Raw genomic sequence first — 14808 nt, 5'->3', positions numbered from 1 at the left:
TTCCAATGCCCAAATGAAGATTTGATCAACATAACATTTGTTCCTTATGCAACAAGCTTTCCAACCATTACTCATAAGGTTGCATTTGGAGTTTGGAAGCATCATTTTCGAAGACATGAAGAATTAGGTGCATTTTTGAAAACATGATTCAATTGCCATGCATGAGCTGATTACACCTATGTTGCACGTCCATTTCATTCAAATATGATCTCAGCTTGCCAAGCCATGTGGAATTGGGCCCTCCATGCGCCTGTACAGGCCCATGCATGGAGGCCCCTTTCCATTAATGCAATTTTGAAGTCACACATTCAGCATTGCTTACAGCTCTCTCCATCTATAAATACCATGCCATAGCTTCACAATTCTTCAACTTAATGGCGCCTAAATCCCTGCTGAATTGAATCCCCACCTATACCAAAGGAACAAACTTCATTTTTCTCTAAAAATTTCAGATCTGAAATTCAATTGCATTGATTGATTTTTAAGATCTAAAGTTCCTAGACCTCTTCACCTTGATCCATTGAAGCTTCTGTTTGCAAAAGGAACCAAAGAGAGTGACTCAATTCTTCACAATCCAAAGGTTTTGTTCAGCTGCATTTTACTTCGAATCTCATCATACATTGCTCCATTTCCCTTGATCTTGTGTTGTCTGAAGTCCTCTGTATAGAGGCATCATTATTGTGTTCTTAATTGTTGAAATCGAGCAAGTTCAGTTGACCACCACCAAAGTTCCATCTCTGATTTCTCTCTTAATAGGGATCTAGAGTGGAATTGAGTGGCATAGGAGTGATGTACATCACTCCACCTTTTGAATAGTGCATGGATCGTGTATTTTAGTTAACATTTTTTGACCTGCAATTTTTGGCCTTCGCCGGAGCTAGCCGGAGAAGACGGTGGCACTGGCCACCGTCTGGTCTCCAGATTGGATCTGAGCCGTCCATCTCAGTTTCCAGATCTAATCTCCTCCACACATTGTTATGACGTTGCTTTAATATCCATGTGGTTGCATTGACTTTGGAATACGTTGGGCACGCGCTTTTGGATGCTTGGATCTGCCAGCTCAATTAATGAGCTCAGATCCAAGGACTCTCGCTTTTCCATTTATTTTAATTCTGATTTTAATTTCTATTTCATTTTTTTAATTCCATTTCATTTTCTAAAATCCATATCTCTTTCATTATTGGTCCAAAAATTATGGGACCAATTGTATTATTTCTCTTTTAATTTCTGGTTTCTAAAAATGATTTTTAATATTTTTTATTTTATCATTTGCTATTTTTTAATAATTTTCCATTTTCTGGTTATTTTTAATTCATTTTAAATAGTTTTTGATATCCAAAAAATACAAAAATATTTTCTTAACCTCTTTGAATGATGATGAATCTATGAAAAATATTCTCATCAATTTATTAATTGATTTGAGATTTATTTGAGATTTTAGTTCAATTAGGTTATTTTTATTCATTTTTTATTGTTTAAAAATAGTTTCTGACTTTTCAAAATGCTGAATTTTTTTGTCAAACTTTGTTTGACCTTGTTAAACTTGGGATAATTCACTTGGACTTTTCAAAGTTGATTTGAAGTGAATTTGAAGTTTGACCTTTCTTTTTATTTTTAATTCAAGTTTTATTTCAAATATTAAAAATGCCAAAAATATTTTGTTTATTTCTTGACTTCCAATCTTCATCTTGCTTCTGTTTTCTATTGTTTGACCTTGATCTTCCCTATCTTTGGTCAACATTGTTGATTGGTACATTCCATTTCCATTAATGCACTTTAATTCTTCATCTCCTTCTTCTTCTTTCTTTCTTTCTTCTTTTTGATCAATGAGTTAAAGGTTGATGGTTAGCATTGATTAGGGAGGTTTAATCTTCCTTGATTCAAATATAATTCATATTGATCATGGATCAAGTGAATGGCTTTGCATTAAGGATAGATTGCTTCCTAAATCATGCAAAGGACCTAAACCAATACAAGATCATTTCTCATTTTCTTTTTTGGCATGGCAAGTTGTTGGAGTTTGATTCACTAATCAAGACCTCTAACTTATGTTGTTGCCTACATTATTATTAACCGGCCTCAGATAGTTGTGACTTCTACATAAGTCCAATTACGATTGCTTAACATAGCGCTAAATTTGCCTTATGGCACACTAACTCCAACACTAACAATTGACCACTAACTTTTACTTCAAGTCATTTAATTCTTGCACTTTACATTTATGCAATTTATCATTCTTGTACATATTATCCATTTGCTTTTTCCTTTGCTCATTTGAGCACATGTTTATGTTAATTCAATGGCCACTCTCTTAATCAAATTTTTTTCATAACCTTTAGCTCTTAGGTTTGAGTTATCCTTGAGGTAGATGTAATACTCACTTATATCCTTAGTGAGTGACTATAAGACTTCCATGCTTATTATAGGGTTAACCCCTCACTAGCATGTTGAAGCTATCCTCACATGGTGGATTTGTGGTTTTAGGTTGAGTTTTCTCCCTTGGATAAAAAAAGACCTTAAGGCTTTTGGACCAATCAATTCACCAACTTGTTTTGAGATTTTTACCCCGAACTACGAGGTTTTGATCCTAATCTTTTAAGATGGTACGTAGGCAATGGGTTTATCCATCCAAACACAAAATTGTAAATAACTTGTACATTCTCTTCGCATCTCTTCATTCATGTTTGCACAAACAAATTTTCACAAAATACCAACCTTACAACAAATGTGAAAAGGGCTCCCTAGGAGTACCTAGGATGTTTTGGGTGCTTAAAACCTTCCCATTGCATAACCAACCCCCTTACCCAGATCTCTGACATTTTTACTAGTTTTTGATTCGATAAAACTTTTAGGTTGTTGTTCGCTTTCTAACCATTCCCTTGGATAAATAGAAGTGCGGTGGCGACTCGACTTGTATGGTTTACCTTGGATTTAGTCAATATCTCCAATGGTAGCGAATACCCCGCTACAGAAAAGTGGCGACTCTGCTGGGGATATATTTGCCTCGTGGGTTTCGCCTACTTTTCACATTTTGTTGTATTGTTGTGTATATTGTTTTGTGACATATTTTTGTGCAATTTTGGATTACTAAATTGTGTGTAATGATTGAATTGCTTGAATATTAATTCCTTGTATGCTTGGTGATCTTTGTGAGATGAGTTCTATACCCGAACTCGAGTGCACTTAGGATAGGAGAATGGCATAGTCTTGTTGACTTGTGTGGAGTTATTCCTTAGCAAGTTGACTTGCAAGCCCATTCACTTGGTGGAGGTCATGTTGGGATCAATAATGTCATACAAGTAGTTGTGGTTAGACATTACTCTTTCCAATATAGACCTTAGAAGCCAAGGACCTTAGTTTACCAAGCCCATCTTGGCCTATTCTTAGGACGTAGTGCGAAAGTCGTTCAAATGTAAGATTTGATACGATTGTTACGCGATACTACACTCATAAGAGTCTCTCTTGAGAATATTCTTGGAATACGAGTAGTCGTTTCTCCGATAATATCTGAAAGATGGGATGATGACTATGGGAACCTCTTGTAGAACATGACTGGCAGGTTTAAACCCTAGTACACTCCTTTTGGGTGCTTCTTAACCGAGACTCCATGCTCGTGACTTGCAACAAACCCTTGATTCATGGTTGATCCGTTCTTGTGTATCCTTAATATCAATGGAACTTGGGTGTTGATAAGGTGTAAACCATGATCCACCAAAATGGATGATTGATATTAAGGATGACTTGATCCATCCCATGACCTTTGTTTGGTGTGCTTTGTTTGATCCTTGAGTGTGATTGTTGCATTCATGCATTCATGCCCCCATTTGCATCCATATCATCAAAAATAAGAAAAGTTTCAAGGAACTTAAGAGGTCTATTTGCAAATTTTCAGACATGGAAAGACAAAGAAGTACAGTTTCAGACAACCTGACTTGAAAGAGCTAAGGAATTTGACATCCTATGTATTAGATCCCTTGGGATTCAAGGCTCATTTTGGGAAGCTTTTATCTGTTCTGACTACTCAAGTGGACGAAGGTTTGATGAGTGTATTGGTGCAGTTTTATGATCCCTTGTACCGTTGCTTCACTTTTCCGGATTTCCAGCTTCTGCCCACGCTTGAGGAGTATGCCTACCTTGTGGGTATACCTATTCTAGACCAGTTGTCGTTTAGCGGCTTAGAGAGTGTTCCTACTTCTCAAGAGATAGTTGATATGTTGCATATAGATGAATCTCTGGTTGGTGCTCATATGACTACCAAAGGTGGAATTCAAGGTCTCCCTTATGAGCTCCTCATTGCTCAAGTTACTATGTATGGGAAGGCCATGAGTGAGGACGCCTTTGAAGCCATATTTGTACTTCTCATCTATGGGCTAGTGTTATTCCCCAACATCGACAAGTTTGTGGATGTGAACGCTATTAGGATTTTCTCTACTCTTAATCCCGTTCCGACTCTGTTGGGCGACACTTACTTTTCTTTGCATATGAGGAATGCAAAGGGTGGTGGTACCATTGTGTGTTGTTTGCCTCTGTTGTACAAGTGGTTTATTTCGCACTTGTCACAGACGGTCGCCTTCAAGGAGAACAAAGGATGTCTACGGTGGTCCACGAGACTTATGTCTCTCACTAATGATGATATCTTTTGGTACAATCGTGTGTATGATGGTGTGCAGATTATCGACTCTTGTGGTGAATTCTCCAATGTGCCTCTTCTTGGTTCATGTGGTGGGATTAACTACAACCCTATTTTGGCACGTCGTCAGCTTGGGTTCCCCCTAAAGGATAAACCCAATAACATTATGTTAGAGGGTGTGTTCTTTCAGGAGGGTAAAGATCCTTAAGGCTTGAAGGGCAGGATGGTCCACGCTTGGTGCAAGATCCATAGGAAAGGAAGGAAGGAGCTAGGTCCGAAGAACTGTATCGCTTTGGAGCCTTATACTTCTTGGGTTAGGAGGAGAGCTTCTGAGTACCTGATGCCTTATCATTATCCAAGAACTACACCGTTGGTTGTGGCTGGGCCTTCAACCCTCCCTGACCAAGGAGTAGAGGAGTTGAGAGACAAAGACCGTTCACGTGCCTGGATCCGTGAACGAGAGGAGTTGCTTCAGCAGATCAGGGAGAAGGATGCTTTGATAGAGTTCCTTGAGCACCAGGTTATAGAAGATCCTAATGATGCCTTGACTTCTCTACATCCTTAGTCTTCCAAGTTTTGGAAAAGGAAGTATGATCGACTCGCCAAAGAGAAGGCGGATATGGACGCAGCCTATGAGAAGGAAGTGAAGAGGCTTTGTGCATCTTATCTTCCTGTGTCCAGAGCTTTAGATGATTGCTTCTAGGGATCCATAGGATGTTTATTTTCCTTCTCTCTTGTATTTGGTTACCAAGACTGCACTTCTTTGGTGTAAAAATATTTTCCAAGTATTATTTGATGCGATATTTCCATATGTGATAAATGTTTAATAAATCCAATGTTTGCAAATAGGACTCTAAAGTTCCTCTGATAAATAAAAACAAATCATATGCATAAGCATTACATGCATCATGTGCATCAGCAGGTTTTGCTCCAGGCTTCTTGTTCTATGGTCTAACTCTGTGTTCTTCATTTATTTCAAAGACAAGCTGACTCACCGGTACTACACCAGAGCCAACATTTCAAGACTGATGGATCTTTTGGAACAAGAGAACCGAGAGCTTAAGGAAGAAGTATCCAGATTGACTGCCCTGATGGAGTCATTCATGGCTGCCCAGAGCCAGTCGTCTCCAACACCTGCAACTCCTCCCCAGAGGACAGTCATCTCTGAGATTGCCTCATCAACTGTGCTTGCGGCCAGCGCACACTTTGCTCCAACAGCCATGCCAGTCGGGTTTCCGTTGGGGATGCCTCCCAACTTCATGCCCGAGGGTCCTGCACCCACCTTCGCTTCTCTGTCGGCATCTAGCCTGGTCCTTGTTGTTCCTCCTCCTGTCGTGCATACTATGCCCAAAGTAGACGACACCATCTATTATTCTGAGCCGTCTGAGGGCCCAGATGTTTATGAGAAGATGGACGCTATGAACAATCAATTTCTTGAGCTCCGCAAGAAATTGAAAACTCTTAGAGGAAAGGATCTTTTTGAAAACTCTTACAATCAATTTCACCTTCGATCCTATTCCGATGACATATGCAGAGTTGTATCCCTCTTTGATAGAGAGGAAGTTGATTACTCCACGAGACCCACCGACTATACCTACCAACCCCCAATGGTGGTATAAGCCAGAATTACACTGTGTTTATCATTCCGGTGCTCCCGGACATGACGTGGAAAACTGCTACCCTTTGAAGACCAAGGTTCAAGACCTTGTGAGATGTGGTATTGTTTACAGGACGTAGGTCCTAATGTGAAGAAGAACCCATTGCCCGAGCATGGGAAATCTGTCAACATGGTCCAGGGTTGCCCTGGCAAGTACAAGGTCAAATATGTCAGTCATATTCGACAATCTCTGGTCGAGATGCATAGACTACTGTGTGATTATAGTCATTATGAACATGACCACGATAGATGCCGAGTTTGTTCTGTCAACCAAAGAGGATGTCGCCAGGTGCGCAAAGATGTTCAAGAAATGCTGGATGAAGGAGTCATTGAGATACTTCAAAACAGAAATATTGACTAAGATGCTGATGAAGTCAACGTAATTTCTCCAGTATTCCGGATCCCCGAGCCTGTTATCATCAGGTATGATGGTAGCAAGCAGAAGGCTTTTCCTGCTTTGATCATTAAGCCAGTTGGCCCTGTACCGTATTCTTCTGAGGAAGCGGTCCCCTATCGCTACAGTGTTGTAGCATTAGAGGATGGGAAAGAAGTGCCCCTGCCTTCTTCATCTGTTGTTAATATTGTCGACGTCAGCGGATTGACCCGTAGTGGTCGTGTTTTCTCGGCTCCGCCGAAACCTCAAGCTGATGTTCGAAGGAATGATACTGCTGATTATGCTGAACGCCCGGTTGGGAATATTGTGAATGCTCCGAATCCGACACTTGTTGCCATACCTGCCTCTACGTTGAAGACTTCTGTCTCTGTTGGCCCGAGTGGCAATGCGAAAGAAGACTGTGATGAGATGCTGAGGCTCATCAAGAGAAGTGAGTATAACATTGTAGATCAGCTTCTACAGACGCCATCCAAAATCTCTGTATTATCCTTACTGATGAATTCAGAACCACACCGAGAAGCTCTGCAGAAGGTGTTGGATGTGGCATATGTAGACCATGATGTCACAATAGAACAATTCGACAGTATTGTTGCAAACATCACCGCTTGTAACAATTAAAGTTTTTGTGATGCTGATCTCCCCGAGGAGGGAAGAGACCATAACTTGACATTACACATATCTATGAGCTGCAAAGATGACGCCATGTCCAATGTGCTGGTGGACACTGGGTCATCATTGAATGTGTTGCCGAAGACCGCTCTTGCCAAGTTATCATATCAGGTGCCTCCCATGAGGCAGAGTGGAGTGGTAGTGAAAGCTTTCGATGGGTCTCGTAAAACTGTGATTGGAGAGGTTGATCTTCCAGTCCAAATTGGACCAAGTGATTTCTAGATTACCTTCCAGGTTATGGACATTCACCCATCGTATAGCTGTTTGTTGGACAGACCATGGATTCACGAGGCAGGCGCCGTGACATCCACCCTACACCAGAAACTGAAGTTTGTGAAAAACAAGAAGCTGGTGGTGGTAGGGGGAGAAAAGTCTCTCCTGGTTAGCCATTTGTCTTCCTTCTCTTATATAGATGCTGAGGATGAAGTTGGAACACCGTTCCAAGCTTTATCTATTGCTGAACCTATTAAGAAGGAAGCTTTTTCGTTTGCTTCCTATAAAGATGCGAAGTTGGCCATCGAGCATGGTACAACTGCTGGTTTGGGGCAAATGGTTAAGCTGGAAGACAACAAATCCCGGGCTGGCATAGGCTATTCTTCTGGTGTCTTCAACAAGCAAGGGTTGTTCAAGAGTGGAGGGTTCATCCACACCGGTCGAGATGAAGAGGCTGCTGCCATTTTGGAAGAGGATGCTGAGGATTCTGACAACTTCATCATTCCTGGAGGGATCTGCAATAATTGGGTCGCTGTGGATATTCCAACAGTTATCCATAAGTCAAAGTAATGTTCATTGTGTTTGAAAACCCTCCTCCCATGCCAAAAGGAGGAGTGATGACATTGTTGGCGCATAAATGCAATGATATTTTCATTTAATAAATTCATGTTAAATGTTTATTTTTCCAATTGTTTTCCCTTTTTGCTTTTGCATGAAATTGGTGATCACCATAAAACCCTAAAATAAGAATAAAATTAATCTTTTCATCTGCATAATGATTTGCCTTGTTTGAATTCTAAAATCTCTTTTATATCCCAAAATCATTATGCAGGTTGATCAAACCCATTGAACATAATGATCCAACACCATCTCCCAACTTTGAGTTCTCTATATTTGAGGCCGAAGAAGATGATGTTGAAGAGATTCCTAACAAGATTACCCGTCTACTTGAGCATGAAGAACAGATCATTCAGCCTCATCTTGAGAATCTAGAAACAATTAACTTGGGGTCTGAAGATTGTGTGCGAGAAGTGAAGATTGGGGCACTCCTGGAGGAATCTGTTAAGAAAGGGTTGATTGAGTTGCTACGAGAATATGTCGACGTCTTTGCCTGGTCATATGAAGACATGCCTGGTTTGGATACTGATATCGTGCAACATTTCCTACCTTTGAAGCCTGAGTGCGTGCCTGTGAAGCAGAAGCTCAGAAGAACTCATCCTGATATGGCAGCGAAGATCAAAGAGGAATTTCAGAAGCAAATTGATGCAGGGTTTCTGGTGACTTCTACATATCCTCAATGGGTGGCCAATATTGTGCCCGTGCCCAAGAAAGATGGAAAAGTCCGAATGTGTGTGGACTATAGAGACTTGAATAAGGCTAGTCCGAAAGATGATTTCCCTTTACCACATATTGATATGTTGGTAGATAATACAGCTAAATTCAAAGTCTTCTCGTTTATGGACGGATTTTCCAGATATAATTAGATTAAAATGGCACCCGAGGATATGGAGAAGACAACATTCATCACACCTTGGGGAACATTCTGTTATCGAGTGATGCCCTTCGGTTTGAAGAACGTCGGAGCCACGTATCAACGAGCTATGACTACTTTGTTTCATGATATGATGCACAAGGAGATCGAGGTATATGTTGATGATATGATTGCGAAGTCAAGAACGGAAATTAAACATGTAGAGAACTTGTTGAAGCTTTTTCAGCAATTGAGGAAGTTTAAGCTTCGTCTGAATCCTAACAAGTGTACATTTGGAGTCCGTTCCGGCAAGTTATTGGGCTTTATTGTCAATGGGAGAGGTATTGAAGTTGATCCTGCCAAGGTCAAAGCAATACAAGAGATGCCTGCGCCCAAAACTGAGAAGCAAGTCTGAGGTTTTCTTGGCCGCTTGAATTATATTTCCAGATTCATATCCCACATGACTGCCACATGTGCGCCGATATTCAAGGTCCTCCGGAAAGATCAGTCTCATGATTGGACCGAGGATTGCCAAAAGGCCTTTGACAATATTAAAGAGTATTTGTCAGAGCCTCCGATTTTGTCTCCGCCCGTGGAAGGAAGACCATTGATTATGTATCTGACGGTTCTTGAAGACTCAATGGGTTGTGTTCTTAGTCAGCAAGATGAGCCGGGGAAGAAAGAATACGCTATCTACTACCTGAGTAAGAAGTTCACTGATTGTGAGTCTCGATACTCGATGCTTGAGAAAACATGTTGTGCTTTGGCTTGGGCTGGTAAGTGCCTACGCCAGTATATGTTGAATCATACAACTTGGTTGATATCCAAAATGGATCCAATCAAGTATATCTTTGAGAAACCTGCTTTAATTGGGAGGATTGCCCGTTGGCAGATGTTATTATCTGAGTATGATATTGAGTATCGAGCTCAGAAGGCTATTAAAGGTAGTATCTTGGCTGACCACTTGGCACATCAACCAATTGAGGATTATCAGTCAGTTCAGTATGACTTCCCAGATGAGGAGATTCTGTATTTGAAAATGAAAGATTGCGATGAGCCTACGTTCGATGAAGGGATAGAGTCTGGTTCCTGATGGAGCATGGTGCTTGATGGCGCTGTAAATCAGTACGGAAATGGTATTGGGGCAGTGATTATTACTCCTCAGGGCACACATATTCCTTTTACAGCAAGGCTAACTTTCAAATGCACGAATAGTATGGCTGAGTATGAGGCTTGTATTATGGGATTAGAAGAATGTATTGATCTTAGGATCAAACATCTTGATGTTTATGGTGATTCGGCCCTTGTTGTTAATCAGATTAAGGGTGAGTGGGAAACGAATCAGCCTGACCTCATCCCATATAGAGATTATGCGAGGAGGATTTCAACGTTCTTTACTGAAGTGACTTCCATCATATTCCTCGAGATGAGAATCGGATGGCAGATGCTCTTGCTACACTTGCTTCAATGATTATGGTAAGACTGTGGAATGAAGTTCCCAATATTACTATGATGCGCTTGGATAGACCAGCTCATGTGTTTGCAGTAGAGGATGTGCAAGATGATAAGCCATGGTATTATGATATCAAGTGCTTTCTTCAGAGCAAGATTTACCTGCCTGGGGCATCCGTAAAAGATTGGAAGACTTTGAGGAGATTATCAAGCAGTTTCTACCTCAATGGCGATGTGCTTTATAAGAGGAATTTTGACATGGTTCTGCTCAGATGCGTGGATAGACACGAAGCAGACCTATTAATGACTGAGATCCATGAGGATTCGTTTGGTACTCATTCCAATGGACATGCCATGGCTAGAAAGATGTTGAGAGCAGGCTACTATTGGCTGACAATAGAGTCTGACTGCTGCAAATATGTGAAGAAATGCCATAAGTGTCAAATTTATGCGGATAAGATTCATATTCCCCCAACACTTCTGAATGTAATTTCATCACCATGGCCCTTCTCCATGTGGGGAATTGACATGATTGGTATGATAGAGCCGAAAGCGTCCAATGGTCACAGATTTATTCTCGTAGCAATTGATTACATCACCAAGTGGGTCGAAGCAGCGTCATACGCAAACGTGACCAGGCAGGTTGTTGTGAAGTTTATCAAGAACCAACTCATATGCCGATATGGTGTGCCAGATAAGATCATTACTGACAATGGATCTAACTTGAACAACAAGATGATGAAAGAACTGTGTAGCGAGTTCAAGATTGCACATCATATTTCTTCCCCGTATAGACCCAAGATGAATGGGGCTGTTGAAGCTGCTAATAAGAATATCAAGAAGATTGTCCAGAAGATGGTTGTTACGTATAAAGATTGGCATGAGATGCTGCCATTTGCCTTACATGGGTATCGTACATCTGTCTGCACTTCAACAGGGGAAACCCCTTTCTCTCTTGTTTACGGCATGGAGGTTGTACTCCCAATAGAGGTGGAGATCCCATCAATGAGAGTCTTGATGGAAGCCAAGTTGACTGATGCTGAATGGGTTCAGAGTCGCTATGACCAGCTGAATTTGATCGAAGAGAAGAGATTGACTGCCATGTGCCATGGTCAGTTATATCAGCAAAGGATGAAGAAAGCCTTTGATAAGAAGGTCAAGCCTCGTGTGTTCCGAGAGGGTGACCTTGTGCTCAAGAAAGTCTTGTCTTTCGCGCCTGATTCCAGGGGCAAGTGGACTCCAAACTATGAAGGTCCATATGTTGTTAAGAGAGCCTTTTCAGGCGGTGCTTTGATACTTACAACTATGGATGGGGAGGATTTCACTCGTCTTTTGAGTTGAGATGCAGTCAAGAAATACTTCGCCTAAAAATAAAAACAGAATAGCTCGCTATGTTGAAAACCCAAAAGGGCGGCTTAGGCAAAAATGAGCGTCTCGGTGGATTGAGAACCCGAAAGGGCGATCCAGGAAAAAGTTAGAGACATGAAAAAATGAATATATATATATATATATATATATATATATATATATATATATATATATATATATATATATATATATATATATATATATATATCCCCGCTAGATTGAGTACCTCACCCTGGGGCAATCTAGGCAAAAATTAGGTATTTGGCAAGTAACTGAATCCTGACAAGACTTTGTTTTACAAGCTATTATCTGTAAAAAAAATTCGCTCAGTCATCGTCAACTGAAGTTTCAAATACATCGGATTCAGAGTTGGTGGAGAAATGGTCATTATGTTCAATGTAGCCCTTTTTCCAATATATATCACCAATTTCAAATTTGTAAAGATCCATGGAGTCTTGCCATTTGCAGACTACCATTCCATCAAAATAAATTTGAGCCTTTATCCAATTATTTGCACTCTTATTTGTTTTATTCAACAAATGTTTTGCATGTTTTAATTGACAAATATCATTGTTTTAAGATAAATAAATTTTCTCATAACTTGTTTTTAAAACAAAATGAACATTCACGATGATAAAAAGATACTGGGTATGTCTTCAGTGCTCTCCCAAAGATGGTATGATTCCCAACAGGGTAAGACATTTGTTCATATTCCTGGCATGGTTGTATCCCCTTCCTCCGGAGCCTTTTGTGGTTTCCTCCCGAGCAGAATGGTTGATGAAGAAGTTTATCTTTCCTTCAGCAGAGTAGTGATCTTTCCTCCTCAGCAATTGTTATCTCTTTGGTAGCACAGTATATGGTAGTGACCTTGGAAGCTTCTGACTGGTGGTTGTTCCCTACAGGGATCCATGTTCTCCTCTGATAATTTCCCCAGTAGAGTTGCTTCTACAACGGATTTCATCTGTGCGTTGATCATATTCCCCTAGCAGTGGTCTTTGTCCCTGGCAGCGACTTTGCTCGATCCTCGGTACTGATATTCCTTCACTTTTTGAGTATATCTCCCAGTAGCCGGTGATATATCTCCTGGATCATTGCCTTCGTCAATGTATCCCCAGCGAGTCATCTTTCATTTACCCTTGGTCGGTAATGATCGTTTCTCCCTTTGATTGGTCATCATTTTATACCTAGTTTTTGGTATCCCGATGTCCTTTCTTTTCGGACGATTTATCCTTCATTAACCCAGTAACCGGTTATGGATAATCTTCCATGCGAGTGTGTTATCTACGTTCTGACGGTAATAGATAATATATCTCATGCACTCTTTGGTCGAAGTCTTTTGCTCTTCCCCATTCGAGTAAGATTCGTACCCCCTTTTTTATGGAATCGAATGTCCATCCTATAATCGAGTCTGCTTTTTAGCCCTCCTTTTGGATGATGAGTGTCTTGGGAATATTTCCCAATTCACGCTTGGTCGGTCACCTATTTTATGCCCAGTAACCGGTGTCCCTGGTGTTCCTTCCTTTCTGCTCCCTATTATGACTTTGTTGTCCCATGTGGAGTCAGATTTTCTTGAGTTGAAATATACCTTCTTAGGTCTTCCTCAGATGTTTTTTTGGATGTTTGATATCTCTCACCCTTATACCGGTCTTAGATATTCATTCTCCCCGAGCATGTTGTTCTCTCACCCTTATACCGGTGTTTGGATCACATGTCTCTTTGAGCTTATTACCCAGTAACTGGTAATACCTCATCCTGGTGTTTCTTCAGAGGAGTCCTATTTGGATGTTCCCCAGCAAGGTCCCTTAGTGGATTTTTTTCCCCATCTGAGTCCGGATTTTTATCCGAAGTATCCTTTGTGGATAGTTTTTGCTGTATTGGCATATTCCCCAATACATGCATCTTTGAGTCAGCTCGAGTCCTTCCATTGATTGATTTTCATGGAATCTCTCTCTCGTGTCTCAGCAAGTTCTAAGTCGTGACCTGCTCACACAATTTATCCCCTTTCTTATCCCAATTAGAGTCCATATAGTCTCTATCACATTGAGTGTATTACTCATATGGATTGTCAGTTTCTCCTGATTTCTTTTTTTTCTTTGTGGACACATATCCCCACAGAGTATTACCTTTTGCATACATACATTTGCATCATGAGGTCTCTTAGGGACCAAAATTCGTCTCTTTTATATTATTTAAGCCCATTCTACCTCGTCGAGACGAAGATTTTAACCTTCACTTCTCCGGCTAGAATGACCTTAAATAGGGGCATCTGTAAGACCCTAATTTTGACCCTAAGATCCCTCATGGCATCACAATATTGCATTTACATAGCCTCAAGGATCATAAGCATCTTGGTTCCCTTTGCCTTTGGGTGGGACCCCTTGTGAGTGGTTTGAGATCACCAAGCATGCTTGAATTGTATATTATTGCTTTTCTCATTTTGTTTACTAACCAAAAGCACAAAAATATGTCACTAACATTTTTTGTTTGTAGCTTGAGCAGTCAAAAGGTCTAAAGCTTCTAGGAGATCCTATGTGCATGGATAGGGCCAATTGAAGATGAAGGCAAGCATGACAATGGTTCCCAAAGTTATCATTCATCAAATATGCCTCCCAAGTATCTCAATTCATCATTTTGATCAAAGCAAGTCAAAGGGTTTGAGGCTTGTTTCCCTAGGAAAACCTAATTCATTTGTTCATCAACTGTGCCTTGCTCATGAAGCAACCTAAGCCCATGGTCAAATACAATCAAGGGAAGTCCTTTAATTCATCATTTCATGCATATCTGAACTTAATTGAGTGTCCTCAATCATCAATTCATCAAGATATGAGGTTTGGGCTTGAGAAGTTGATCAATCAATTCATCTGACTATTTTGAATTACACTGAGACCTAACTTTTTATGTGTTGGTCAAATGGAGATGATCCCAAGAGAAAAAATGTTCTTAAGGACAATATG

Source organism: Lathyrus oleraceus, chromosome 5, assembly GCF_024323335.1.
Source record: "Lathyrus oleraceus cultivar Zhongwan6 chromosome 5, CAAS_Psat_ZW6_1.0, whole genome shotgun sequence".
Taxonomy (NCBI): Eukaryota; Viridiplantae; Streptophyta; class Magnoliopsida; order Fabales; family Fabaceae; genus Lathyrus; species Lathyrus oleraceus.
The sequence above is the reverse complement of the archived record's forward strand: the minus strand, read 5'-3'. Positions refer to the sequence as shown.